Source organism: Macaca thibetana, chromosome 7 (genome assembly GCF_024542745.1).
Source record: "Macaca thibetana thibetana isolate TM-01 chromosome 7, ASM2454274v1, whole genome shotgun sequence".
NCBI classification, from domain to species: Eukaryota; Metazoa; Chordata; class Mammalia; order Primates; family Cercopithecidae; genus Macaca; species Macaca thibetana.
In genome coordinates, this window is record NC_065584.1 from 131,230,150 (window position 1) to 131,245,281 (window position 15,132).

The following is a 15,132-nucleotide window of genomic DNA, read 5'->3' on the forward strand; positions in this document are numbered from 1 at the left end:
CTCCAGAAATAGCACAGAATATGTATGAGACATTAACATATGATATAGAATTCAATTCAATCCTGTATAGACTTTTCAGAGTAACATTTGAATACATTTGTTTGAAAAACAAATGAATAAAAATGTGTCTGCATATTACTCCTCATGCCCAAATAAATTCTAGGTGGAGGGTAAGTTTTAATTACAAAAATAAAAACTGTAATATTGGTAGAAAAACAAAGATAAATTTTTTTTACATTGTTGAGTTAGATAAGGCCTTTCTATGAAAGACATAAATCCCAGAAGACAAAATGGAAGCAACGGATGAATGTAATTATGTAGAAATTTAAAATGTATGCACAACAAAATTTCAGCCTCATTAACAAAAGCAAAATATGAAGAGCAAATCTAATTAAAATATGTCTCATTTGCATGTATTTTATACATAAATCATATTTATATGGCAAAAGGCTAATTTTTTAAATATAAAATTATTTTTTGAAATGACCAAAACTCAGATATGAAATATAATTAAAGGAAATATACAGCATTGCCTAAGAAACAACTTAAAAATAGTCAATTGACATATAATTAAAGAAATGCAAATTTGAACATTTTTGGTAGCACTGTTCACCAATTAGAATAAGTCCTAAGAAATGTTAACATACAAAACTCTTATGCACTGTAAGAGAGAAGGTAATTTGTATAATCATTTTAGAAGGCATTTTAAATGTCTAGTCACCTATTTACCTATCTATCACCTGTCTAGGTGTATGTACATAGAGAATAGAGACTCCAGCAATAGCACAACATACTTGCAAGAATATAGCGATTTTAACAGGAATACGTTTGACCCCATTAGCCTCACTCTTGAGTATGTATCATATACTCTCACAATTGTGCAAAGACAAAATTGAAGATTGATTGCACTACACTCTTTGTAACTACATAAACTGAAAAATGAGTAAATATTCATTAATAAAAAGTATTGTAAAATAAATTGGTCTTCCATACGATAGCCTGCTACACAGCTCTTTTCAAGAATGAGGTAGCAAGAAATATTTGAATAGTTTTGTATTTTTTTCCACTGTAAAATTCTCCCTTTGTATTTAAAAAATATCTTGGGGAAAATACTTTGCTCTTACCTTGTTTCTCCTTTGTATCAGTCCGTCCGTTCTCAAGCTGCTAATAAAAACATACTCAAGCCTGGGTAATGTATTTTAAAAAATGAGTTTTAACTGACTCACAGTTTTGCAGGTCTGCGCAGGCCTCCGGAAACTTAAAATCATGGCAGAAGAGGAAGCAAACAGGTCCTTCACACGGCGGCAGCAAAGGGAAGTGCAGAGCAAAAGGGGATAAGCCCCTTAGAAAACTATCAGATCTCGTGAGAACTATCATGAGACTAGGATGGGGGAAACTGCGCCCATGATTTAATTATCTACACCTGGTCCCTCCCACGCACCTGGGGATTATTATTTAATTATCTACACCTGGTCCCTCCCACACACCTGGGGATTATTATTTAATTATCTACACCTGGTCCCTCCCACACACCTGGGGATTATGGGAACTACAATTCAAGATGAGATTTAGGTGGGTACACAGCCAAACCATTCCATTCTCAAAGAGAGAAATATATTTACTAACTAGAGTATAGCATTTTTGTACAGTTCTTACTGTCTTTACCCTTACACTATGCAGTCAAAATACTATTTAATTATGTTAGTCCTGTTTTCCCTATTTCTTTCAACATGGTAATGTTAATGATCTGTAATCCAATTAGATTAATTAGTTGTAGTTGACAGTTCATTTGGGGTTCAAGAAATGTCATGAACTTAAGGTCTGTCTAGCTTTTTTTCTTTTGCATATTTAAGAGTGACACTTGTTCCAGCTCTCTATATACCTAAGTGAGAACCAGAAGTTCTGATCTGCATTACTTTTCAAGTGTTCTTTTAAATATGAAGAAAACACAAATAATACTAAAAAAATCCCCAACTCATAACTACACATAAATAAAATCATGTCTAATGCAAGTATTAAACTGAATTTTCAGGAAGAGACAATATTCTAAGTATATTACATGGATGTCCTTGGTTCCCTTAGGTCTACAAGTTTCCAAAATTTGATTTAAGGGATACTCAGCCACATTTCAAATGCCGCTCTCTGCTGTCTTTGTTGCCCTTTGGGCTCTCAATTATTCCCTCAACATAGTTGGGACTCCATCAGCCTCGGTAATTACCCAAGCTTTTTTGAGTTGAAAAAAGAAAAAGAAAGTAACTGAATGAATACGGTTCTACTTTGGCCTTCAGTGAACTTAGTTTCCTTTGTAGGTGTCCATTCAACTTCTTAACTAATGTGGAGCTTTAGGCAAGAATTTCTATGTTTGGGGAATCAAAGCAAGTGATTCTAAATCAGGCCACACTGAATTCATGTTAACTATAATTTACAGATGTGTTTAGATTTTTAAAATGTACAGCCGCGTACACGTAAGAACAGATTTTCTTTGTACTTAGGTTTAACTGTCACTCATAAAACACACATAGTACTGTGCTATCAATAGAACGATTTGAAACACCTGACAACTGTTGAACAAACACAGTAATTCATTAAAACCTTGGAGAAGTTTTCTCTTCAGTGGTATGAATAGCTTTGCTTTTACTCCTGGACAGAATGCTAATGCGGAAAGCATGTGATCAAAGTGTACTGGAAATGTGCTTTTAGGACAGGGATTCGCCCCACACTAGTGTTTCTGTTTGATTCTTTCTTTAAGCAAGAATGCCACTTACAGCAGAGGGGAAAACTGACAATTCTGAATAAGGAAATTAGTCAAGGCTGAAATGTTTTCTGATATCTTGATAAATGTAAAGGTTCTTCTTTGTAGCCTAGCCTTTGCTACCTCATTTCTCTACTGTGAACAGATCCAGTGGTTGGACAGTTACAGCTTCTCTTTCTGGCTGGCAGGAATGATCCTGGAAGTTGACAAGCAGCCCACACAATATGGTGTGTGCTCTTATTACCGAAGACAGGCTGAAAATGCATTGCCTGCTCTGGCGCTCACTGTTGCAGCTGTTGTTAATGAGGGTTTTTTTGTTTTTTTTTTTTTTTGATAACCAAGTGAGACTCTTGTCCTATGACAAGTCACATATATGGTTGTTTTTTTCAGGTATAGATGTAGGAAACCCTTCAGACCTGTCTGTCACAACCTTAATTATAAATGGCTCCATTTTGTGTGTGTATCTTGATTTTACATTTTAACATTATTTCTAAATGCTTTTTAGAGGCACTTAACTCTCATTTAGCCCTGCTTAAGATGAAAAAAGTGTATTTAAATAAAAAATTAGTCCACCTTCTTAATATCTCAATCTATTTTTAAATTTTATCTATAACATGGAACTCTCACTTGGAAATATATTTAATATGGAAATATATTTAATACTTAAAATTATCTTTTCAGATAAGAGCTAATAAAATGAGAAATATTCATATATAATAACAGATATAGCAGGTTAAATCCAAAACATGTAGTAGGATTTTAGGTCAGTGAAATCACATATACCTCTATTTGTATTTCCAAATGCTAATAGTTGGAACCAAATAGGGGTGGGAGTTCCAAAAATAAACCCAAATGTATGGTCAATTATTTTACACAAAGGATCCAAGGTATTTCAATGAAACCAGGATATATTTTTCAGAAAATTGTTCTGGATCAATTAGACATCTGCATGTCAAAAATTAAATAATAAAATTAAAGTATTCTTGACTTCACATCATAAAAAAATTATTTCAAAATCTATGACAGACCTGAAAGTAACACCTAAAACTAAAAAACTCATGGAAGAAAACGAAGGACAAAATTATTATCAAAATTAAACCCTTTGCTCTTAGAAATATATTGTTTAGAAAATGAAAAGATAAGTCACATACTGGACAAAATATTGCAAAAATAAACTCAAAAATCAGTATTAAAAAAACAACCCAGTGAAAGATGAGAATTAGTTTCTAACAGAAACTTCACTAAAAAGATGTCATATAGTTGGCAAAGAAGCCAACTATATATAATTTTCATTATGGAAATAAAAATTAAAATCACAGTAAGATACCACTATATATTTATTATAAGAGTCAGAATTAACAGAAGAAAAAACAACTTGTAACAGTCTTAGGATGCAGAATAGCTAGAACTGTTATATTGTTATATATTGCTGATGGAAATGGAAAACTTTGGAAATAAGTTTAGCACTATCTTATAATGTTAATCATATGACTCAGCAGCAATCCTCCTCTAGGTATTAACCCAGAGGAACAAAGACATATCTCCACACACACACTTATATTTGAATGTTCTTAGAAGCTTTATTCATAATTGCCAAAAATGAGAAATAAAGCAATGTCCATCAACTGGTAAACAGATCAACAAATTGTGGTACATCCATACAATGGAATTCTACTCAGCAAAAAAAGGAAATATCTACTGATTCCCACAGAAATGTGGATCCTTTTCAAAAGCACTATATTAAGTCAAATAAGCCAGACCCAGAAGGCTGTGCACTGTACAGTTATGTTTATCTGGCACCCTGGGAAAAGCAAATCTATAAGGAATATAATTGTATCAGCGGTTGCCAGAGGTGGGAGGGACGGGGACGGAACTGACCATGAAAGGATGTAAGAAAACTTTTTGGTGTTATGAAAATATTCTATATGTTGACCATAGTGGTGGTTCTATGATTTATAAATATGACAAAATTCCTAAAAGGGTACATCTGAAAAGGGTGAACTTTACTGTGAAAATTATATCTTAATAAACTATGGGGAAAAAAGCAAACATTACTTACTTTAGGGAATATAATTTTGTTTTCTATTTGCTGTTATATAATTTCCAATTTTTTTTAATTTTATTTTATTTTTCTTTTTGAGACAGAGTCTCACTCTGTCCCCAGGCTGGAGTACAATGCTGCAATCTTGGCTCACTGCAGCCTCTGCCTCCTGGGTTCAAGTGATTCCCATCTCAGCCTCTTGAGTAGCTGAGATTACAGGCACCCGCCACCAGGTCCAGCTAATTTTTGTATTTTTAGTAGAGACGGGGTTTCGCCATGTTGGCCAGGTTGGTCTCGAACTCATGACCTCAGGTGATCCACCCACCTCGGCCTCCCAAAGTGCTGAGATTACAGGGGTGAGCCACTGTGCCTGGTCCATTTCCAAAATATTTTTTTAAATATTGTAGCATTTCAGTACTGGGAAGTTGCCTTGTTCTCAATATTGTAAAACAGTGTGACTGAGTGTAGAGTTTGAAGCAGTTTTCACTGTGCTGGTTGCTAATCCAATACACCTTTCACAGATGGAGAGAGGAAGAGGAAACTTTTCTTTGGAAGAATTCAGGACTTGTACCTAGAAGCAACTAAGTAGGGATACAAGAATGTAGAAATGAGGAATTCTCCAAAACCTGTCTATAACTCAGTGTGTATTTGACACACAAAAATCCTCTTCTTCAACCACTATCACTCTAAGTTAATGACTGTATTCTCCTGTGATTTTTAAAAGAAGTCAAATAGAACATAATTATTTAAATTTTAATGTAAGAAGACTGGATATTGATATATTCTGGCCCTGAAGGCTTTTGAGAATCAAAGATTTATCCAGAGAAATAACCCTTGATAATCACTAAATGGGTATTCACTCTTTCAGGCTGCCAGAGTACAGTGTGGGGGTCCCCAGCTCACACATGTATAGAGGCCAATCAACAACAGTAATAATGGGTGACGGCAACTTGGAGAAACACATTAGGCAGTGTGGACAGTAGGACCGTCTGGAGAATGTGCTTCTTCTGAAAGCATCCATATTGAAGTTTTAAACACACTGCAGTGTAAACAAAACACTTCCACTGAACATGCCACCTCGATGCCCTTTTGATTTCTGGATTTATGCGGCATAATCAAAATTCAATTTTTTTCCAGGACACCTTTTTAGTTATTTTATTGTTTCTCTTTATTAGTATAAGTTCAAATTTTATGTATGCAAACTTATTCTTATTTTTCAGGTGACTATTTTTCTCTCTCATTCTCTCTCTCTCTCTCTCACACACACACACACACACACACACTTCTGCATGGAGGTCTAATTACAAAATCTTTTAAATTTCTTTAAAACTAATAATTTGCAGATCCAAGAAACTCAACAAAACAGGAATAGGATAAAATATGAAATACTCATTAAAAACACAATAACCACACTGTTGACATCATAATACAGAGAAAATATGTAAAATGGTGAGGGGTTAAAAACAAACAGGGCCAAATGAAAGTTATGCCAGGAATGTAAGGTTAGCTTAACATTCAAAATTAATTAATGTAATACATATATAACATGAATTGTATGAAAACAATCCCCATATTTTCAACAGAAAATGTATTAAACCAAATTAAATTACTGTTCCGATAAAAACCTCTCAACAAATTAAAAATAAAATGGAAATTCCTCAACCAGAGAAGGGCACCTATGAAATATCTACAACTAACATACTTTTTTTTTTTTTTTTTTGAGACGAAGTTTCGCTCTGTCGCCCAGGCTGGAGTGCAGTGGCGCGATCTTGGCTCACTGCAAGCTCGCCACCTGGGTTCACGCCATTCTCCTGCCTCAGCCTCCCGAGTAGCTGGGACTACAGGCGCCCGCCACCTCGCCCGGCTAGTTTTTTTGTATTTTTTAGTAGAGACGGGATTTCACCGTGTTAGCCAGGATGGTCTCGATCTCCTGACCTTGTGATCTGCCCCGCCTCGGCCTCCCAAAGTGCTGGGATTACAGGCGTGAGCCACCGCACCAAGCCACTAAAATACTTCTTAAAGTTGAAAGACTGAATGTTATCCACATACTAGGAGAACAAAAAGGAGGAAACACTTTGACCTCATTCTAAGAGGTCAACATTACCATGATACCAAAGTCAAAAATATAACAAGAAGAGAAAACTGCATTCCTCATGAATAGAATTAAAAATATTTAATCAGATTATACTAAAGTAAATTCAACAAAATAAAAAAGAAGTCATCAAACAGAAGCAAATGAAAATTATGTCAGAAATGTAAGATTGTCCAGGAAAGTAAGCATGTTCACTCTTCCCACTTTTATTTAACGATTTAGTTCCAGTAATTGCAATAAGACAAAAAATATATAAAATATCCAGATTGTAAAGGAAGAAGTAAAACTCTATTGCAGAAGATCTGATCCTATTTGTGAAAATAGACACTCACACAATCGGAATGAATAATTGAAAAATAAAATCAGGAAAATAATTACATTCCAAATAGAACTTTAAAGCCTTAGAAAATTTAAAGAAGATACATTTATAGAAAACTACAAAACACTGATAACTGAAATTGAGCAGTATTTAAATAAATCAAGAGATACTTCATGTTCAAGGAGTGGAAGTCTCAGCATTATTCTAATGAAAATTCTTCAAAAGTTAATCTAAACAATGTAATTCATATCAAAATAACATGGGACTTTTATTTTCTAGATATTGACGAGCTTATCTGAACATGTATTTGTAAATGCAATGGACTTGAAATTACTAAAATAACTTTGAAAAAGAAGAACAAATTTGGAGGAGCTGCACTACCCACTAACCAGTAATCACAACAGTGTTTTACCAGTATAGTAATAGGCATATAGATGATGGAATGGAATTGGAAGTACAGAAATAAACCCTTATGGTCAATTATTTTTTGGCAAAGCTTCCCCAGAAATTCAATGAGAAAAAAATTAACAATGGCCTGAGACAATTGGACATCCATATGTAAAAATATAAACGTAGACAGTTACTGTGTCCCAATATACAAATATTAACTCAAAGTGAAATACAGACCTAAAAATAAGAGCTTAAATTCTAAATCTTCTAGTAGAAAGCAGAAGAAATTTTTCATGACCATAGGTTAGCTAAAGAATTTTAAAACCTAACACCAAATTACAATTTATAAAAGGAAAAAATTAATAAATTTGACTTTATGAAAATTTAAATTCTGTGACTTTTAGATATCATCAGTAACAAAATGAAAAGGTGAACACAGGCTTAAACAAATTATATTTTACTAATATATCCAACAATGGAATTGCAACTAAATTATATAAAGAACTCTTAAAACTCAATAACAAGAAGACAAACAACATAATTTTTAAAAAGGTGCAAAAATATAAACAAACATTTTACCATAGAAGATACATAAGGGAGTAATCAGGATATGAAAATTCGTTCATCATTGTTTGTCTTCAGGTAAATACAAATTAAACCCCAGTGAGCTATCATGATCCTCCCACTTAAATGGGCTTAACAAAGAAGAGAGAAAATAACAATTGTTAGTGAAAATGTGGAGAATCTTGCTCTTGCACTGCTGGTGAAAACGTAAAATGATAAATCACTTTGGGAAATATGTTGTCAAGATGACTTAGAAATCCTACTCTCATATACCTACCTAAGAGAAATGCAAACATATGTTCCCACAAAGACTTGTATACAAACGTTTATAGGCAAATTACTTGTAAAAAAAAAAAAAAACGGAAAAAAATCAAATGTCCATTAACTGGTACAAGGAAAAACAAAATGTGGCATACTCACACAACAGAATATTATTCGTGAATATGAAGGAACCAACCACTGATATATGCTATTACATAAATAAACCTTCAATATACTACGCTAAGTAAAAGAAGGCAGATGCAATAATCTATGTATTGTTAGATTCATTTTTATCAAAGCTTCACAAAAAGCAAAGCTATTGAGACAAAAAGCTGATTCACGTTTATCTGAGATTGATGGTGGATACAGGGATTGGCCTTAAATGAGCATAAGGGAACACTTTGGGGTAATGGAACTGTCCCTATACTGGATTGTGGTGATGGTTGCACAACTGTATAAATTAATTTAAAAAACATTAATTGCACTATTATAATGTGTGAATTTATAGTATGTAATTTATATGCCTATCCCCACAAAAGTAAATATGAAAACAAATAAAAGTAGAAGAGAAAATAATATATATATGTCATTATCGGTTATTTTCAAATTAAAAAATTCTGGATAAAAGAAAAACTAGAGTCCTAAAATGTTAGGAAAAAAAAAGCTTTTATTTGCCTTTTTCTTTCCTTTTGATTGTGATTGTCTAGTTTAATGTTAACACATGAAAGAACTCAGATTTTATTGGAACTCGTAGCAGCAGGTAGGTCTACTGACTGTTTCTGTCCTACATTTGTTCCTTACTCTAGCCTTTTTCCAGCATGTCTTGCTGAGCAGTGGATTACGGCCTCAGAGCTATCAATTCAACAGACAGAATTTCACAAAGTGTGTTTCGCCAGATGTTAATGGATGTTATTACCCCTCCTCACAATCTCAAAATATTTTAAGAACTGATAAGGGTGGATAACAGTGGCTAAAAATAAACGGGTTTCATTACCGCAGAGCTTCTCACAATCCTTAGGATGTTATTGTAATTTTGTTTTCTTTTCATGAAACATATATTAAAAGACCTTACAGGGTCACTCAGAGAACCAGCAATGCCAATTTCAATGGTCAATTTCAAAGCCCAAGCACATGATGGAAATGAAAATGGAAAACATAATTTCAGTCTGCACTTCCCTAGTCAGAGCTCCATCACATGACAGCACTTAACTGCAAGAAGGCTTTGAAATGTAGTCCAACACTAGGCACATGCAAAGGAGGGAATGAGTGTTACAGACATCTAGCCAGTATCCCTACTGAAAATGAGGAAGCCTCAGCTCATTCTTTGGTTTGTGTAGCTCATAAGCTTCCCAGCGATAGATGGAATATGTCTACCAATAGGTATATACAACACCACTTCTAGAGAGGTATATAATGGATCTGACGTTTTTTCAAATTCCCATTTCTACTCTTCATCAACTCAACCCTTTATGCTTTACTATCTGTGTTTTTTAAAACATTTTGTCTGAACCTGCCATATAAAATAATACCTTGTGGGGATGGGGGGATACTTCTTTTTAAAGCACTTAACATTTTTTTCTCTAAATGCTGTCATGTTGTCTACATTTCTTCAGGTCATTCCTGTAATAACATGACTAACATTTGTGAAGTCTTTTATGTTTTTCACATCACTTTTACATGAAAAATTCCATTTAATCCTCATACTTTTCCTAGGAAGTATATATTATTTTCCCCATGTTACAAATAAGCTGCAGATGGTGAAACACTAGTGTACCTTTTCACTGACACTGAGAAGTTGTGTGATATATTTTAGGGAGTGTCTCATAGGCGTTTTTGGTACAAGTTTAAATCAGACAAGTTTAGGGCATATATCATCTTAGTAATTCAGTGACAATTTTGAGAACCTGGGTATACGAAATGAAATCTACACTGAAAGGAAAGACTTACTTATGTATTCATTACATAATATCCCCAAATTCATGGAGTATTTCTTTTAGGTCCCTATGCTAAATCCCAAGAATACAAAGAATTTTTAAAATCAACCTTTCATGCCCTACCCAGAGCTTTAAATCTAATTTGAGTGCCAGAATTTGCATGGGCAAGAACAAATGCTCTGTGTGGGTAATTGGGTTAATGCCAAATGAGTATGACAAAAAGTCCTACAAGTGTGGATTTGAAATGATGCCTTGGGGTTGGAGTAATCAGGAATTCCTTCCAGAGCTGCAAAATTGAGAAGAGACGAGGGCATTCTTTATGTGACTAAGAAGAGAGGGAGAAAGCAAGATAATCAAAGCATGAGGAATGGCATGAACGTAAGCATAGAAGTAAAAAGTAGCATGGCATATCCAAACGGCATTGTGCAGACCTGTTTCACCTAGAAAGGCTTCCTATCAGGAAAGTGAAGAAGATAAGATTAGAGAGAAAACAGATGATGGAGGTCTCTGAATACCACAAAAATGTTTAAATTTTCCATATGGGCAGTGAGAGACAACTATTTCAGAGTAATTTTCATATCTCAAATTGTTCTATTTATTTTGTATTCTCTCACCAGTAGATAAGCTCTCTGTTCACTACACTTGGAGCAAAAACTGACACTCTGTATGTAATATGCACTCAGTTAGTGTTGACCATCTGGCCGATTGGCATTTAAGGTTTCTAGACAAGCAAATTTCCTACACAATGTGGATGAATTTACAAGATTAACTTATGATGTGTCCTGAACAGATCTATATACTGAGAGACTATACAGAAAGGCGAGTGAGAAAGTTGTGGCAATAATTCAGGCATGAAGGAAGGTTGTGGCAGATAATCATAGACATTTGGGGATGAGGGATAGCTGAAAATCTTAAATAAGAAGCAAGCCTAATTGATATATAAGTAGTTTAAAATTAAAATACAAAAAGCAAACCCCAAATGGCAATTGAAGGACTCTGAATGTCTCTTCTTCCATAGAAGCAACAAGAACATTGATAATAATTGTTAAAATCCACGTTTTCAGAACTCTCAAAATTAATCAAATGGTTGAAAATTTATGGAGCATTTATTCTTTAAAAAAATGGCTAAGTCTTGGTAAGAATTATGAACTGCAAACATAGTATATTACCATCCCCTCTGCCAGCTTTACAGTAGTCTTGAAAAACAGTGAACTCACAACCACTATACCTGTGATAACCAGTTGCCCTGCAGCCACTAAAAGGAGCACACCAGATTTGGAGCTTCATCCAAACACCATTTCTAGACCATTTTTACTATTTAATGTCTGAAAATTATCTGGAAAATCCCTTCACAAGGGTCTTTATTTGACTAGACTCCTGGTACTCAGTGGGAAAGCCCTATGCCCAGGTTGTACATCAAAAATATTTAGGAGCAACTGTTTAATATTTCAGCTTACTTGAGGTGACAAAACAAGTTGGGACAAGAGGTTATCCAAAAAAACTAAAAACAAAACCACAATTACAATGTAGTATCTAGAGAGAACTTTGAAAAGTTCTGAAATATTCCTGAGAATCTAGAAGACTATGTGCAAATGAAGGTTGTGTACATGCCCAAGAAATACCTTAAAAAGTCCTAATATCTTACCACTTTCTGACTTTGAGGTCTTTCTGTGTAACAAGGAAGTGAAGGGCAAGGCAAAGTTGTAAACTGCTGGAGCATTGAAGGCATGCCTCAACACTAATGAAATGGCCCTGCCCAATGGGGAGAAAATTTGTTACTTCAATGAATCTGAAGAAATCTGTCCAATCATTACCTGACCGTTAGGCTAATCTGTACTTTTTCAAGAGTTCAGTGACTGCTCTTGACAAAGAATATGGGATTTCCAGAATTCATTCAGAAAAATTACTACACAAATAAGTAATCACAAAAAAACCTCCGGGATGACCAGGGTCGTCACATTATATTATATAAAATATCCAGATTTTGTCAACAATGACAAAAACAAGATCTACGAAAAGCAGGAAACTATGGCCCATACACAGAGAAAAATATAGTTAATAGAAATCGTCTCTGAGGAAGCCCGTATTTTGAACTTAATAGAAAAATACTTAAAAGTAGATGTTATAAATATGTTCAAGCAACTAAAGGAAACTATGACTAAGAAATTAAAGATAGTGTGAGAATGCCATATGGCTAAAGAAGAATTGTCAATTAAGAGGAATAAATTATATTAAAAAATGAAATTCTGCAGTTGAGAAATGTAAGTGAATGAAAAATTTACTAAGGAGACTTAGTAAATTTGAGCTAGCAGAATAAAGATGAAGTGAACATAAAGATATGTCAATCAAGATAGTCTACTATGAGAAAAAGAAAGAAAAAAGTTTATAAAATTGAATAAAGCTTCAGATCATTATCCTTAGCAATCTAACACAGAAACAGAACACCAAACACCACATGTTCTCACATGTAAGTGGGAGCTGAACAATGAGAACACATAGACACAGGGAGGAAAACAACACACACTGAGGCTTGTGAAGCATGAGTTGGGGGAGGGAGCGTTTCAGGATAAATAGCTAATGTATGCTGGGCTTAATACATAGGTGATGGGGTTGACAGGTGCAGCAAACCACCATGGCACATGTTTGCCTATGTAACAAACCTGCACATTCTGCACATGTATCTCGGAATTTAAAATATAATTTAAAAAATTTTTAAAGAAAAAACTTCAGAGACCTGTGATACAACATCGTTCATATCAACATACATATAATGGAATATCAAAAAAAAAAGTAGAGTAAGATAAAGAGACAAAAATAATATTTGAAGAAGGAATGACCACAAACTTTCCACATTTGATGAAAAACACTAATCAGCATATCCAAAAATCTTAATAAACACCAAGGATGATCAACTCAAAGAAAATCACATCTAGAGTTACAATAGTTAACCTGTTGAAGACAAAGACATTATCTTCGAACTAACAAAAAAGTAACTTATGTATAACAAAGCCTCAATAAAATTGACAATTTTCAAAAATTGTCCTATTAAAAACATGGATGCTAGAAGCAAAGGGATGACATATTCAAAGTCTCAAAGGAAAAAAAATCCACCAAGAATTGTATGCTCAGAAAAACTATACTTCAAAAATTAAAGAGAAGTTAAAACACTTCCAGATAAACAAAAATTGAAGGAAATTATCACTAATGTGCCCTACAAGAAATAGTAAAAGTTTTTCAGACTAAAATGAAAGGACACTAGACAGTCACATGCATCCATACGAAGTACAGAGTTCAAGAAAAGGAAAACACATAGATTAATACAAGACATTATAAATGCACTTTTGTTTGTAATCTTTTTTTACTATCTTATAGGAAGAAAAAATGAAGCAATAATTATAATGCTGTGTTTGTCAGCTTATAATATTGTGGAGGAAAAGTTAAATTTGAACTCAATTGAATATGGACACAAACAATGGTCACCAAGTCCCAGAACAGGTTGTGTGAGAGCCCCATGAGGTGTTCATCCAGCACTGTTCTGGAGAAATCTCTATTTCAATCTATTCCAATACATTAGTTATTGAAAAACAGTAGAAAGTCACAAAAACAAGTTGACCTTTTTGTGTTCCTTGAGTCATATATGCATATGAAGGAAAAAGCCATATATGAGGGAAAAAGCCATATATGAGGGAAAAAGCCATGTGTGTGTATATATAATATATATGTGTATGTGTGTATACGTGTGTGTATACATGTATATGCATGTGTGTATGTGTACATGTACACACACACACACATACATACATATACACACATACACGTATACACACATATACACAATACATATATGTATGCCATGCATGTATACATATACATATATATGTATACGTGTGTGTACACATATACATACATATGTACATGCACACATAGACACATATGCACACACATATACATATGTATGCCATGTGATCCATAAGAATTATTTTTTCAACATTAGACTGCATATGACAGTGGTCCCAAAGGATTATACGTGTGTATGTGTATGTGTGTGTATATGTGTGTATATGGGACCACTGTCTTATGGGAGCACATACACACATATATGGTACCTTAAAACAGTGGTCCCATATATACACATATACACATACATATACATATACAGCTATAAACACATATACACATATACACATACATACATATGTATGCCATGTGCTCCACAACAGTAATTTGTTCAACAGTAGATTGCATATATGACAGTGGTCCCATAAGATTATATCATATTTTTACTGAACCTTTTCTGCATTTAGATATGTTTAGGCACACAAATACTTACCACTGTGTTACAATTGCCTACAAAATTGAGTATGGTAACATGCTATATAGGTTTGTAGCCTGGGAGCAATAGGCTATGCCATATAGCCTAGGTGTGTAGTAGGCTATACTATCTAGTTTTGTGTAAGTACACTCTATGATGTTCACACAGTGATGAAATTACCTAATGATGCATTTCTCAGAACATATCCACATCATTAAGTGACACATGACTCTCCGTGTGTTTGTATAAATATAAATTTAAAAATCTAAAAGTACTAGAAAATATTTAACACAGAAAATACATCAATGGAAAAAATAGAGAAAACAAAGACATATAGAAGTATAATTTAAAAATCACACATACATCTTACATTAACAATAATTATATTGTAATTAATTAATATGTAATTAATATGTATGTAAATGGTTTATATACTGTACACGGATTGTCAGAAATGTTTTTTTAAA